Source organism: Podarcis vaucheri (assembly GCF_965113315.1).
Source record: "Podarcis vaucheri genome assembly, chromosome: W".
Classification (NCBI taxonomy): Eukaryota; Metazoa; Chordata; class Lepidosauria; order Squamata; family Lacertidae; genus Podarcis; species Podarcis vaucheri.
Genome location: NC_138757.1, coordinates 13,774,635 through 13,790,987, shown reverse-complemented (window position 1 = coordinate 13,790,987; position 16,353 = coordinate 13,774,635).

Here is a 16,353-nt window from a genome sequence, read left to right as displayed (position 1 = left end):
TTCTGATTCTGAATCTGAAACTGAATCAGATGATTCAGAGGATTTCAAGAGTGCTACGGCCTCTATGCGACCCTCTGAAGGCTCTGATCGAGAATTGGAGGAAGCACTGTTCACTATAGGCCACTTTTCTCCTAAGAAAGAAGAGGAGAGCGCTGAAGACTTACGTCTGATTCGCAGGTCTGAAAGAGCCACAAAAGGTAAAATTCCAAAGAGATTTGCTGATGAATTTGCTAAAGTAGCTAAAGCTGTAACTACTGTTAATAGCTCCAAGAAGGTATTTGAACCTTCAAGCTTCCAAGAGATCCAGGCTTTCGACTCGAAGGATGCTGAGCCCATGGTTAACTGCCATGAAGGCTAAGCTTGATTCCTTAGAGAGGAACAAAACATGGGAGCTAGTTCCAACAGTTCCAGGGATGAAACTGCTTGACACAAATGGGTATTCAAAGCAAAGACAGATAATAATAATAATAATAATAATAATAATAATAATAATAATAATAATAACAACAACAATAATAATAATAATAATAATAATAATAATAATAATAATAATAATAATAATAATAATAATTTATTATTTATACCCCGCCCATCTGGCTGAGTTTCCCCAGCCACTCTGGGCGGCTCCCAATCAAGCGTTAAAAACAGTACAGCGTTAAATATTAAAAACTTCCCTGAACAGGGCTGCCTTAAGATGTCTTCTGAATGTCAGGTAGTTGTTTATCTCTTTGACATCTGATGGGAGGGCGTTCCACAGGGCGGGTGCCACTACCGAGAAGGCCCTCTGTCTGGTTCCCTGTAGCCTCACTTCTCGCAATGAGGGAACCGCCAGAAGGCCCTCGGTACTGGATCCCAGTGTCCGGGCTGAACGATGGGGGTGGAGACGCTCCTTCGAGTATACAGGACCGAGGCCATTTAGGGCTTTAAAGATCAGCACCAACACTTTGAATCGTGCTCAGAAACGTACTGGGACCCAATGCAGATCTCTCAGAAACGGTGTTATGTGGTCTCAGCGGCCACTCCCAGTCACCAGTCTAGCTGCCGCATTCTGGATTAATTGCAGTTTCCGGGTCACCTTCAAAGGTAGCCCCATGTAGAGCACGTTGCAGTAGTCCAAGTGGGAACTAACTAGAGCATGCAACACTCTGGCGAGACAATCCGCGGGCAGGTAGGGTCTTAGCCTGCGTACCAGGTGGAGCTGGTGGACAGCTGCCCTGGACACAGAGTTAACCTGTAACTCCATGGACAGCTGTGAGTCCAAAATGACTCCCAGGCTGTGCACCTGGTCCTTCAGGGGCACAGTTACCCCATTCAGGACCAGGGAATCCCCCACACCCACCCGCCCCCTGTCCCCCAAAAACAGTACTTCTGTCTTGTCAGGATTCAACCTCAATCTGTTAGCCGCCATCCATCCTCCAAACGCCTCCAGGCACTCACACAGGACCTTCACCGCCTTCACTGGTTCCAATTTAAAGAAGAGGTATCTGCATACTGATGAACACCCAGCCCAAACCCCCTGATGATCTCTCCCAGCGGCTTCATATAGATGTTGAAAAGCATGGGGGAGAGGACGGAACCCTGAGGCACCCCACAAGTGATAGCCCAGGGGTCTGAACACTCATCCCCCAACACCATTTTCTGGACACGGCCCAGGAGAAAGGAGTTGAACCACCGTATAACAGTGCACCCAGCTCCCAGCCCCTCTAGACGGTCCAGAAGGATGTTATGGTTGATGGTGTCAAAGGCCGCTGAGAGATCCAGCAGAACTAGGAAACAGCTCTCACCTTTGTCCCTAGCCCGCCGGAGATCATCAACCAGCACGACCAAGGCAGTTTCAGTCCCATGGTGAGGCCTGAATCCCGAATGGAAGGGATCCAAATGGTCCACATCCTCCAGGCGTGCTTGGAGTTGTTCGGCAACCACCCGCTCAATCACCTTGCCCAAGAATGGTAGATTTGAGACTGGGCGATAGTTGGCCAAATTGGCCGGGTCTAAATATGTTTTTTTAAGAAGCGGTTTAATGACCGCCTCTTTCAGAGGGTCTGGGAAGGCTCCCTCACAGAGGGAAGCATTCACCACCCCGCAGAGCCCATCACCCAGCCCTTCCCGGCTCGCTTTTATCAGCCAGGATGGACAAGGATCAAGGAGACAGGTGTTCGATTTCACTTGTCCAAGCAGCCTGTCCACATCCTCGGAGGTAACAGATTGGAATTGATCCCATGTAACAGGACTAGACAGAACTCTAGCACTCTCCCGCCCTGGCCCTGCTCCCACGGTGGAGTCTACCTCCCTCTGAATCTGAGCGACTTTATCTGCAAAAAAACTTTGCAAAAGCATTGCAGGAGATCTTGGGGTCCCTACCAGGCCCCAGTGGTGCAGGTGGTTCCGATAGATTGTGAACCACCTGAAAAAGTCTCCTGCTGCTGTTTTCTGCAGATGCAATGGAGGCGGCGAAGATGGCCCTCTTTGCCGTCGCCATTGCCACTTGGTAGGCTCGACGTTGAGCTCTAGCCCGTGTCCGGTCTGATTCAGAATGAGTTTTCCGCCACCGGCGCTCTAGCCGTCTCAACAATTGTTTCATCGCCCTCAGCTCCGGGGAAAACCACGGGGCTATCCAGGCTCCATGCAATCGGAGAGGGCGCTTCGGAGACAGACAGTCAATAGCCCTGGTTAACTCCGCATTCCAGTGGGCCACCAGGGAATCAGCTGAAAGGCCATCAACTTGGGATAAAACACCCCCTACTACTCTCTGGAAGCCAATGGGATCCATTAAGTGGTGGGGGGCGGACCATCCGAATCGGTCCCACCTCCCTGCAGAGGGCAAGGGTCGTGGAGAAGTCCAGTTGCACCAGGAAGTGATCTGACCATGGCACTTCTTTTGTTTCGCTTTTAGTTAGTGTCAGATCACCAACATCTGTAGAGGTAAACACCAAGTCTAAGGCATGTGTTGGGCCAAACTTATTCAGGGACAGCCCCATGGAGGCCATGCTTTCCACGAAGTCCCGAGCAGCCCCTTGTAAGGTCGTGTCGGCATGGATGTTAAAATCCCCCAGGACAACCAAGCTAGGTGTCTCCAGGAACATATCCACCATGACCTGAAGCAGCTCGGGCAGGGAATCCTTGGTGCAGCGGGGAGGTCGGTACACCAATAGGAATCCTGTACTGCCCCTATTGCCCAACTTCCAGAACATGCACGCAGAAAACTGGGTCTTCCCAATAGGATGCCTAGTGCAGACTAATGACTTCCTAAAAATCACTGCAACCCCCCTCCCCGCCCACATGACCTGGGTTGCTGTGCGTAAGAGAAACCTGGTGGGCTTAGGCATTGGCTCCTATCGACTACCTGGCATGGAGACCGGGAAGGGTTAACCACAAGCCGTGGGGGGTCCTGTTGAAGTACGCCAACTAGGATCCCATGGGTGTCACCGCTCGGGGGCGTGCCGGAGGGCCTTACCTCCCTAGGTTTCGGACAAGGCAACGCCCCCCGGAGTCCTCTACCGGACTACCCATTTTCATTGGGGGAAGGTGATGGCGCTCCCTTCCCCCCTCATTTGCATAACAATTACCCCTGCCAATGCCTAACCGCCAATCGAGCAAAGCTCGCCGCCAATACCTTCAAGCCTGTACCCAATCCCTAATCCCTGCTATAATGTCCCCCAACCAAATATCATTTCCAGCATCTGACAGATGCACGCCATCCCGTCTGTAGAGGGCCTCGTTGCTGTACTGGATGCCTGGGTGCCTAATGACGCACCCGTCCAGAGCCACCACTCTACGTTCCACAGCCCGTTGCAAGACCTTTCTTGCCTTATTGATTCCAACCGGGCTCACACAATCCCTCCACATCCTCCTCTCGAGCAACGAGGACCACATGATTGTAATGTTTGGGTAAGTCGTCATCAGATCAGCAAAATCGTCAAAAATGTTCCATCTCAAGTCAATAGCTTTGCGATACGCTAAGTCGTTTTCTCCCAACTGGACAACCAGGGCATCAGGTGGGCCCTCTGAGGCAGCTCTCGCCATCACGGCTGGCTTGAATTCGCTCCAGCGCATCCCTCTATGCGCTATCCACGCCAGCTCTACATTTGCAGGTAAGTTCAGATTTATCCCCAAACCGGTGCTCATGGCACGATTCTTGGCCCAGTGCATGATGCTGTGGCCCACCAGCCAAATCCGCACCCTCTTGTATTCTGAAAAGCAAAACAGGCAGAAAACCACAGTCAGGGAACACAGCAGCTAGTCATAAATTCTTTCTCACATAAGCTCTGTATGCATTAGATCTCCACTGCCCTAAGTCGACCTTTTTATTTATTAGATTTATTGCATTAGCCGTGTGGCCATAGCATGATATACATTGAAATAACAACATAAAATAGGGGTGGGGAGGTAAAGGTAAATATCGTCCTGGGCGGTTACTTGAAGAAAGAAAAAGAGAGAGAGAGAGAGAGAGAGAGAGAGCGAAAAACTGCTGAGGCTGGAGGAGGACCGTTAAAGGGTCCTTCAGCTCCTCAGATATGTCCTAACTCGATTGTCCTTGTACAATAAGGCTACTTGGAACTTCGTTCGGTCGTGCGGCGTATCGACTACAGCTGTGGTGATAAGGAAGAAGTTAGTGCCGCTTTCCTCTTCATCACACTAAGTAGAAAGTTAGCTGTCATCTCGGTAATCCAGCAATCAGAATCCTGCAAAAGGAGGGACACTATCCAAGGTTGAATTGGGAGATGAAGCTTATTCACGAGGGAAGTTAAAAACCGAGATCTTTCATCTGTCCAGTTGAGACAGAAGAGCATTACATGTTCCATAGTCTCCAGGGTCATGTCATTACAGGTGCATGTTCTATTTGCGATGGGAACTCTGGAATAACGACCTGACAGAACTGCTGTAGGAAAACAGTTGAGACGGGCACAGGTAAAGGCCCTACGCTTAGCCTCCGAAGAAATTGTGAAGCAGTATAGAGGGATCCCTTCAGGGGGTGGAATAGCTAGGGCTAGGCCAGAACACGGTCCTCTTGCATAGGAAGCTGTGTTAGAGAAGTCAAGTTGCTGTAGTTTCTTTTTTGATTAGAGGTAGGGCCGCCGGGCTGATACACTCTAAGTTAAGAACAGTTTTACAATTCAAATTGAGAAGAGAGCGGAATTTGAGGTTAATTGTTGTTTTCCAAGGGGAATTATGAATGTCTCTTAGGATCAGATTGGAAAAACCACCTCTAATTTTTGCATCCGATGCTAATAGGTGGAAGCTGTAGGAAATGGCTTGACTCCATGCTCGTTTAACAGTTGAGGGCTGGGCGAACTCGAGTCGTAGGGCTGCACCTGAGACACATCTCGGAACGCCGGAAAGAGATCTCAGGAACATATGAAGTGGGCGTTCCAAGTTACCTGATATTGCTGTAGTCCATACTTCGCATCCATATAATAATTTAGGGACAACTTTGGCATTAAATATTTGAATTGCTGCTGGAAGATGTTTGCCGCCCTTCTGATGGTAAAATCGGACAATGGCGTTAGAGGTCGTGGTTGCAGCGAGAAAGGCAGATTGTAGATGGGTGGTCCAGGTTAGATTATAGGTGAATATTATGCCTAGATATTTAAAGGCTTTTACCTTTTCTAAGTAGCCACCTGTGATCTTAAGCGGCTCCAACTTGAGTTTGCGGGAACGAGTGAAGTGGAGGACTTTCAATTTTTTATAATTAATGTTAAGAGCTTCCGCCTTACAATAGGCGATAAATGCATTAACTGCATTTGCTAGGTCCGCAGCTGTTCTGGATAAGATGACGGCATCGTCAGCATAGAAAAGGGAAGTAACGGGGTGACCTGCTAAGTGAGGAGGATACTTAGATGCTAACTTCAAAGTGGAAATTGCATCGTGAAGATAGAGATTAAACAATAAAGGGGCCAGGAGACAACCTTGTCGGACGCCCTTGGCTGTTGGAAATGGAGTAGTGAGGGAGCTGTTGGGACCACTTCGGACGCGGGCTGTGGTGTTTGAATAAAGGGAAATAATTAGGGAGAGGAGGTGCGGATCAATTCCCAGATGGGCAAGTTTGGACCATAATCTCTGCCTAGGAATGGAATCAAAGGCGGCCTCCAGGTCCATGAAAGCGGCAAATAGGTGGCCTTGCCTTGGAGCAGTGTATTTACTGGCAAGGTGATAGAGAGTTAGACAGTGGTCCATGGTTGACACTGACTTTCGGAAGCCAATCTGTTCCAACGGTAGAATGTTCCTCTCCTGGACCCATGAGAGAAGTTCCTCCAATAAAACAGCGGCAAATATTTTCCCCGGGATGGATAATAAACTGATGGGGCGATAGTTCCTAGGGATGTTTGGCTGGCCGCCTTTGGCGATCGGAACTATTATAGCTTCTCTCCAGGAGTCGGGGATGTCTAGGGCGGAGGAGATAGCGGTGAATACAGGAGTCAGGTGTTCGCTCCACCAAAGTGGATCAGTCAGGAAAAGGTCCAACGGGACCATGTCTGGGCCAGGGGCCTTATTCCTTTGCATTGACATTATGATGTTGAAAATGCGAGTTGAGGTAAAGTTTATTGAGGAAGTGGGACTAAGAGAGCAGGAACAGAGGTCCGACGGGGACTGAGGGAGATCTGTAAGAAGATTTGAAGAAGCGAAACTGGTTGAACAATAGGCAATCCATTCATCAGCGGAAATCTGGGTAGCTGGATTGAATGGTGCCGAAGGTCTAACTAAGCACCAGAAGGAGCAGGAGTCATGCCTCTCTACAGCCGAACGAAGAGTGGACCAAGCCTCAAGGATGTGCTGCTGTTTCTTGCGGTGAATCATGTTTCTGTATGTCCTTTTAATATCTATGAGCTTTGCACAAATTTGGGGGTCGTTGGAAGATTTGATGATTCTGACCATTTTCCTAATTCGCCTTCTTAGAGCTTTACATTCCTTGTCAAACCAAGGCGATTCAGAGAAAAGGCGTTGGTGAGTAGGCAAGGCGGTGGTTATGTAAATTGTTGAGAAAGCATCAAGTAATTTCCGGTATTGATCAGCGGGCAGGATTGAATCAGAGGGAGCTGCAGACATATCGAATGATTTTTGTATGTCCAGGGCAAGAGAGGAGCTGAGGCTTGTCCATTTCTTTGTTTTGTATACAGGGTGGCTTTGTACCATAGTTCTATAGTTTGAAGGGACTGAAGGTGGCTCTGTTAGGTTTAACAATAGAGTCAATGGAAGGTGGTCACCACCAAAATATTCAGCCACTTCCATTTTTGTAGAAATTGAGAATAGCTCCGGCGTCAGTAAAATGTAGTCGACAACACTGGTTCCCCGGGAAGTGATACACGTTAATTGCTGCGAGGACAAGGGAGTAATGTTGCCATTCGCGATGCAGAGATCGTTTTCCATGGCCAATTGGGCCATCAGTCTCCCCAACGCATTTGTTATAGGTTCAAGAGAGCATCTGTTTCCCCACGGGGGCTGCAGGGGGTTGTCCAGGAGTGCTGCGGAAGATACTATATCATCGTCGTTAGGACCTATTCTTGCATTAAAGTCGCCTAAGAGGATTTGGGGAAGTCCTGGGCTAGTTGTTTGAAGATCATGGAGCCAAGACGAAAGTTCAGACCACCTTTCATTGCGGTCGGAATCGTTAATTACTGGGGGCAGATATACTGTAGTTAACAACCAAGGGCTTTTGGTCTTTGAGAGATGGATCGTTATAGTGAGAAAGTAAGGGGAAGATTTAATTTCCTCGCAGATAGTGAGAGATAAGCTGGTTGAAATAAGACAGGCGAGGCCAACTTGGGGGCGACCCCTGTTGGTAAGTTTGCGAGCACAGGAGCTAAAGGAGCAATAATTTGGGAGAGCGATACTTTGTTGGGACCAGGTCTCTTGGAGGCACACAATGTCGAAAGAAGAGATGAAATTCATTGCTTCAGAATCCATTTGCTTTGTCGCCCAGCCGTTAACATTCCAGGAGACAATTTTAAGACTCTGGGATGGGTTGGGTGCGTCTTTCAAGGAAAGAACTGCTTTTGCTTGCTTTGTGAGTGAGGGTTGAGTCTGGTCATATCCAATGATGTCGGATTTCCGCGGAGATAGGGAGCCGGCTTGATTTTGTCTCTGGTGTGATCTTTGTCAATTATTTCCCAAGGTGCTTTTAGGGATTACTTTTTTATGAGCCGGCCCATTGCTCTCCATACATGGCAAAGTAGCCAAATGTTCTATAGTTTCAGCTGTTAACTGTTGAATACTGACATTAGTGGTCACCGGGCCTTTGAAGTGTGTTATCTCTTTCCGTAGGTATTTTTCCGGTACCTGATTGAGGCCCAATTCTGCCTCATCTAGGTACCTCAGCTTGTCCCAAGAGCCTGGTGAGTTCACCTTCGGGATGGTTCTCCTTATTGGAGGTGGTGTAGTGTTCTCTTCAGTGTGCCGGGCTTCCTTAATTGAGGGCAGGTTAATCTCAGCCATTGTCTGGAGGCAACATGGCTGACAGGCCGCTGGGTTTTGTTCTTGTATTGGGTTCAAATTATAGGAAGTCTGGTCCTTTTTATGGACGTCCACATTGATTTCCTTGATTATATCTCTCCCAGCCAGCTTAGCTCTCAGCATATCCAATCTTTCCAATATTTCAGTCTGTATTGGAGATGGAAAATGGCAAAATTGCTTAATTAAGGTATTTTCTTCCACGGAGAAAAGATCCTCATCTTCATTCTCTTGAAGTTGCAGGTCTTGCAGGTGGGCATCTTTCCTTTTTAGTTTTTGAAGCTCTCGTTTCTGGAGACCAGGCCGGGTTTTGGGAGGTTGTTTCTCCTTACTAGGGTTTGCATGCTTGGCTTCCAGAAGGGGATTCAGTGGTGCCTTGTTTTCAAAGAATCTGAGAATTTTTATCTGGGCCTTTAGGAATATATGTCTTGATCTGTAGATGAACTTGGCCAGGTTCTGGTCTCTAAATGTAATCATTGCTCTCATTGAACGACCATCATGATGCAAATAGTCTACAGAAATAATGTCATATGGCTTTACTGCTCCTGGCAATATATCATTCAGCATGTTCAAGGAGCTCATTCTTCGATCTTTCCCAGTAAGGAAGCCCTTTGGTTTTGGGAAGTTTGTAAATACCAATTTTAGGGGATTTAAAATCAGGTTACAACATCTTGCCTGAGTAAGGGTTTGCCCATCTTGTATAGTGTTGTCATCGCGATTGGGCATTGCATCGTCCCCATTTCCCGATTTGCCGAGCAGTTTGCTGCCTTCATTGTCAGCGACCACTTCTCCCCCAGAATCTGGCTCACTGAGTGAACTGTTACCAGGAGTCAGGGGCGTTGCTTCCGTCCTCCCATTTGGTTCTAAACTCTGGTTCAGAAATGCCACCTTAGCCGTTAGTTTTGGCGATGGCTTCTTTTTCCCCTTCCTGCCTTTTTCTTTTTTATCACGTGCTGCAGATTTATTTGAGTCCAATGGGAGTAGATTAAATAATTTATACCATTGTTTATGTTGGCTTATCTTTATTTTCCTTGTTGTTTTAATGTTCTTAGTTTTCTTTTCCCGGGCTTTTGATCTATTTTTTTGCAGTTTCTTGGTTGTTACTGCTTGTCTCATCTTCACTGGTTCATCAGGGTTATGCGCAGGGTCATCTGGTTTATGCCCTTGGGGTGCATCAGTTGCTGTTGCCTCTTTTGGTTGGAGAATAAAATTTTCCACAAGGGTCAGCAATAACCCATTTGTTATTGTCAAATAATTTTTTATATTGGAAAGGTCTGTATTTATATTTTGGAGATGGGCCTGAAAATGGCCATCACTTAGTTCAGTTAGAGTATGTTTGGAAGTGGGTGCCTGGTCTTGGTGGCCTGTTGTTAGTTCTGCCAGGGGCCGCTGATTATAAGTGACAGAAATATTTTCCTCCAGTTTCTCAGCTAGAACTAGCTCTTGCGCCAGGCTTCTTGGGGAATCTGTGTTTCCAGAGTTTTGTTGAAGCTCTTTGAGGTAATGTGACCGGTCAAGATAAGTAAGGGGGGGGGAGGAGTGAGTTCGTCAATAATTGGTTCAATTTGTTCACTCATGCATTCCTCCCTCTTGGGGAAGTAATTTATAATTTTACTTTGTCTCTTTCCGGGTCCCGGGGGGCTAAGTGTGATGAGAGAGCCAGTGTGGTGTAGTGGTTAAGAGCGGTAGTCACGTAATCTGGGAAACCGGGTTCGTGTCTCCGCTCCTCCACATGCAGCTGCTGGGTGACCTTGGGCCAGTCACACCTCTGTGAAGTCTCTCAGCCCCACTCACCTCACAGAGTGTTTGTTGTGGGGGAGGAAGGGAAAGGAGAATGTTAGCCGCTTTGAGACTCCTGAAGGGGAGTGAAAGGCGGGATATCAAATCCAAACTCTTCTTCTTCTTCTTCTAAGTGGTGTATCTGGCAAGATACCCATCTCCTTACATATTTTTCTAGTGAGGACCATGTTGGGTAGTTGTCTATTAGAGAGCCAGTTGTCCCCAGTGCTTTATCCTGTCTGCCGAGAGCCCAAGGTGCACTGCAGTGGTTGCTGCCCCTATCCGAAAGGAGTGAGCCGCAAATTCGGCCGCGGGCAGACTGCATGCTGACAACGCCAAGCGCATCACCCGCGTAAACTGATGTCTGGCCAAGAGTGATCCATCCGCGTGGATAAATAGGGGGCCGGGGCTACTGGGTCTTAAGTAGAGGAAACGCCTTGTATCCCTCACCGGGCAGGGACCACTAGCCTGTGTAGCTGGTAGCCGAAGGAGGGCCCCTCTACCCTGTTGGTCCGTCTTAGAGCTCCGTACTTGAACCATCAGGTCAGTCTCAGATAGGGTCAGATCACTTAACAGGATGCCCCTCTGGCCGTGGGCAACCCCTCCCTCGCAGACTACCTCGCCTATGCAGAGGGCACCAAAGAAGGCTATGGAATAAGCGGCAGAGAATAGGCGCCCTTCATATTTTGACCAGCATATTTCTCTTAATTTTTTGTGTATCTGGGTCAAAATATCATACGTTATGGGCCTCCTCTTGTCAGAGCTGGGGGGCTGTAGCCGGCGCCAGCCCTCTAAGGTCTTACGCACAATAAATTGTGCGCACGGGTCGGTGGCGAAAAAGGCTTTACAGAAATAGGAAATCCCCGCGGACTGAATACTGAGAGTCTTTGGTGCCCTGCCCAGCTCCTTCAGATGGGTTAAGTAGCGGAGGACCTCCCTCGTTGAGGGAATGGAATTCTGCCTTGCTCTGGGTATACTGCTGCGGAACTTTAAAAAGTCAGTCCAAGCCTTCTTATATGATCTCATTGTTGAAGGGGCAACTGCACCGAATACGCCCTTCATCACTTCCTGCTCCCAAGGCTCCAGAGATGCTCCGGGAAAGGCATTGATGATTATTCCGCTTCCGGCGCTAATGAGCGAAAGCGCTCCATCTGAAAACGAGACAGAGCATCCGCGATGTCATTATTAACGCCAGGTACGAATTTGGCTGAAAAATATATATTCTGCTCCAAACACAGAAGGACGAAGGACCGTAACAAGTTACCCACCCTGGTAGAGCGCGCGGACTGTCGAGAAAGAACCGCTACCACTGCCTGATTATCTGTGTTGAAACAAACCCTATGGTTGCAGAACTGCTCAGACCAAAGATGTACTGCCACCACGATAGGGAAAAATTCTAAGAATGTGAGGTCCCGGGTAATGGGCTGGCCCTGCCAGTCTGCAGGCCACTTTTCGGCACACCACTGGCCCCTGAAGTAAACCCCGAAACCCAAGGCACCTGCTGCATCTGACTGAACTTGGAAATTGGCTTTGAGCGCCATGGAGTCTTGCCACAAGGATATACCGTTGTAATTATCGAGGAACTGTAACCAAACTCCCAGATCTGCCTTAACTTCTTTGGAGAGGCGCACCCTATGCTGTGGTGCCCTGAGACCCGCGGCCAATCTGGCCAGGCGGCCGCAAAAGGGGCGGCCCGGCGCCACTACCCTACAGGCGAAATTTAGGTGGCCTAGCAGGGACTGAACTTGCCTTAGGGTAACCTTCCTCAGGGGTAGCAGCTGCTGTATCAGTGCTTTAAGGGCGATAAATTTATTCTCCGGCAGTCTAGAGGTCTGGGCCACGGTATCTAACTCGATGCCCAAGTAGACCATAGAGGTGGCTGGACCCTCCGTCTTTTCGGCTGCTAGCGGCACCCCTAGCTCACCAGCCAAAGCCGTGAAGGCCTCCAAGAGGGCGGAGCATCGCTGCCTGTTATCTGCCACCAAAATAAAATCATCAAGATAACGTGACATGCCCAACGACCCTGTCCTGAAGCGTAGGGCCCAGTCCAAAAACGTACTAAACGACTCAAAGGCTGAGCAAGCCACGGAACAGCCCATCGGCATTGCTTTGTCAATGAAATACGCTCCGTCAAATCTAAAGCCCAACCAACGGAAATCAGCTGGATGGACGGGAAGGAGGCGGAACGCCGACTCGATGTCGCATTTGGCTAGAAGTGCCCCTTGCCCAAATCGCCGAATCATTTTCACTGCTTGGTCAAAAGAGGCGTATTTCACTGTACAAAGTTCCTGGGGGATCGCATCATTGACCGAGCCTCCCCTTGGGTGGGAAAGGTTGTGGATCATGCGGAATTCCCCTGGGGTCTTCTTTGGTACAATGCCCAGAGGGGATAGGTGAAGTCCTTCAAAGGGGGGTTCGGCAAAGGGGCCTGCCACCCTCCCTGCCTTGATTTCTTTCTCTATCTTTTTTCTAACTATCTCCGGTCTTTCCTTAACCGACTTTTGATTTTGTGGGTTCCCGGTGGTAGGGGGGAAGCCACGGGGATTCTGAACCCCTTGGAGAACCCTTCCCAAAGGTATTGTGCCACTGTTCGAACGGGATACTGGTCCAGTAAGGTTTTGAGGGGCTGAAGTTTGATGGGAGAGAAGGCTAAACCCAGGTGCAAGGTACTGGCGGTTACCAGGCCCCTGGCGGGTGGAACCGGGGGCACCCCTGTTATTATTGTGGAAGAACCCCCGGCCCCCCTGAAAGGGCTGCTGTTTGTTCTTGAAGCAGGCAGATGCGGGGTGGTTACCCCAGCACCGCTCACATTCATGCAGATACTTACAGGAGGGTCGTGAGCATACACCCCTGTTGAACTCCCAGCAGTGCCGGCGCCGCTTCGCCTCTGTCTTACCCGTCTTGGATGAGTCCTAATTTCTCTTTTCGATGTAGGGATTGACGTCCTCGCCCCAGTAATTAGGATCCGTTAGATCCCAGCGGGTGGAATGTAGGAGAGAAGCGCTTCTACGGAAATTCTCATCGTACGTTAAAGCGGCATTTTCTCCCGCGAGAGCATAGCCCTCCTCACGTGAGCCAGATAAGCAACCAAATCCATGGAGCGCCGAGGATAAGCTGCACACACAACTCCTGGTACCCATCCAACCAATTCTCAAAGGTGCGCTCAGCCCTAGGCGTCCTGTACCTCCGCTTACCTTAGGAACGCCTCTTTTCCCCTTTTCCTGTCAACTTGGTTGGAGGTAGGAGGGTAAACATGTCCACGTAATCCCCATTGAGGATCTTATTCCTCTTCTTCTGGGACAGATGATTCCCCAATATAAAATCGGTGGATTGGTTGGTGGCAACTTTTACATCCTCCACCAATGCCCCATCCTTCCATGCCAGTACACCATTGAAGGTCTTACGATGTGAATTGGCCCTCCTTTCATGTGCCCAAAGTGGGATTCCATGATTATCTTCCCCCAAACCCCAGTAGCTATCCATGGGGCCCTCGCTATCCGAATCAGAGGATGACGTACCTGACTCATCCTCGGTCTCTGACTGCTTACTTCTCTTCTTCTTAGAGGACGTGTGCTTCCTCTTGGACTTCCTTTTTCCACCTTGGACCTCGACGTTGGCTGGGGTCGCACTTGCCGCTGGCTGAGGGGTGGGCGGTTGCACGTGCTCATCCTCCAGGGCGGAACCCGTGCTGTCCTCGGTAGTGCTATGCTGGGGCTGCTGTTCCTGAAACACACTAGGAATGTCTACAATTTGTGAAACGGCGTTACCGCTGGGGCCTTTGGCGGGGTTCTTCCCCTTGCCAGGACCCTTAGCTGGCGCCCTTCCTTTGCCTATGCTCTGGTTTGTTTTCTTAGCCATGGCTGCCTGTGCCCGGGTATTAGGGCGACCTGTATTCGCCGTTTCTGCTTGGTTGCTGCCCCCTGCGATGACGGGGATGTCCTGTTGGACTTGGTAGCTAGGGGGAGTGTCAGGAATCATCTCCTGGGACAGTTCCGGGGCTGTAAGTGCCAAAGCCCCCCTGGGCCTACACTGTCTGTAAAATGTTTCAAACGCCATGAAAAATTGTGCGAAGGCTTGAGGGTCACAAGGCATGGCCGGCACATGAGTGCCCCCATTGCCTGCGTGGGGTGCCAGCTGACTGGCAGAAGTGGATGCCTGCTGGTCTCCACCGGAAGCCATTTCAAGTGAACCGGAGCCACTAAGTTATACGACTAGCAAATTAAAATTGCCCACCTAGGAGGTCCGTGCACCCCTTTACCCGTTCAGTATTGTCTGCACTAACTTAAGTGCAATCACAATCCACTGACCGTGATCAGCAACACGGCCCAGAATTACCTAGCTCAGTATTGTCAACGCTGTCCTAGCCTGCACTTGATTATGGGAATGCTAATTGCCCCAGTTCAGTATTATCAACACTGGCCTAGCTATTAACTAACCTTGAAGAGGTTGCCTAAACCTAGTTCAGTATTAACCACGCTGTCTCAGTCAGTATCAACCGCGCTGACTTAGGTCTAACCTAATTTTAGTAAGGCACGGTGTGCCGTAACTGGTTATATGAAAATAATGCCTATATAATTAGCTCTAAAATGCACTCAGTGATATTTGGATTTAACCTCTCGCTATGCAATAAACAAAACAGGGCAGCCTTTCTTCAAAAGGCAGGAACCAGAATCACCAACCCATTCAATGGCCGATGAACAAAACAAAGCAATCCAGTCACCCAGGTAGGAACCAAAGAGAATAATTGTTAATTTCTTTATTTATTATTTATCTATAACCACTATGAATTGACTACACCAAATTATGAAACTTAATGCCTAGGCAGCGAGAAAATGACACAGGTCCCCCAGAACCAGCAAGCGGAATGAGATAATTTGAATTCAAATACGCTGTGCAGCAATGCTTCAAATGCGTTTCATTAAAATTTTCAGAATGGATTCACCAAGTGTATGTAACTGTAATGTGCTGAGTTGAATAGGATCCAAACTGTAGCAGCCTAACTGACCCTGAAAATGCAGAATAGGTCACCCTTTACTAGACCCCCATAAATCGCCTCTGCGTTAAATTAGAGTATTATTTGAAAGGGTGAGGAGATGAGATCACTTGTCAAGTAAACTGCCCAATACAGCACCTCAATTAAATTTTGTCTGCTCGACTGTAGACACTTAATAGAACTGTTAATTAAATATATTTTCCGATTATACGTGACCTTCAATTAGCTTAGTTTTATACAAGGATTTAGCTTAATTGGGGCTGTTGATTAATTAGATTTCCGAATTAAAGTGCCCTGGAGCGCCAGGCACCTTGCATAAATCACTCTAATGCCAGTGAAGCCACTGCTAAAAGAGGATATATACTATTGCCTGCTGCCTGCAGTAGTGCACCGGTAACCGCTATCCAAATAGCTATACACGCAAAGCAATGGGTTATGCGCTAAATTGAAAAGCTCTTTTGCCCCCCCACACCCAACAAAAAAGTAATTGCTGCCGCTCTATACTAAGTGAGGTAGCCAAGGCACGCCCTTCCCACGAGCTATGCCTGTCCTAAAATGGCGTCCACCTCAGGCCCTGTGGGGACTTTAAAGCCGAGGGGAGGGACCGCCGCCGCCAAACGCGCTCCCCTCAATAAAGGGCTGCCGATTGTGGGGTGTTTCAATACGCGGAAAACCGGGGGCTCACTTCCAAACTCTGCTTCTCTGTTTATTTAACGCGAGGAGTGAGATAGGGACGCTAGAACGGGCTCCGCTCCCACGCGGTTTGCCTCTCCTAAAATGGCCGGCGCTGCGAAGCCACGTGGGCAGTTAAAATGGCGGCTGAAAAGCTATCCGTTGCCTAGCAACGCGGCAAGATCTCCAAGTGGCGGCCTCTTAACAGCGAAAAGTCACGCTGCAGCCAAGGAACCCCCCCCCCCCCAGAGACGGACTCACACTATCAAGCAGAGAAGCCGAACGACAACCAGCCCGTGCCCTGAGTGCTAGCGCTCGCCGAAACGGGCTGCGCTGCTGAGAAAACCTCCTGGAAATGCCCCGCAGGGGAAGCACCGCAAAAGCAGGGAAATAACCACAACAACAGGCAAGGGACCCGCGCAATACTAAGACCAGCAGCTAAGCTCCCCGCGACATCCAAAAGC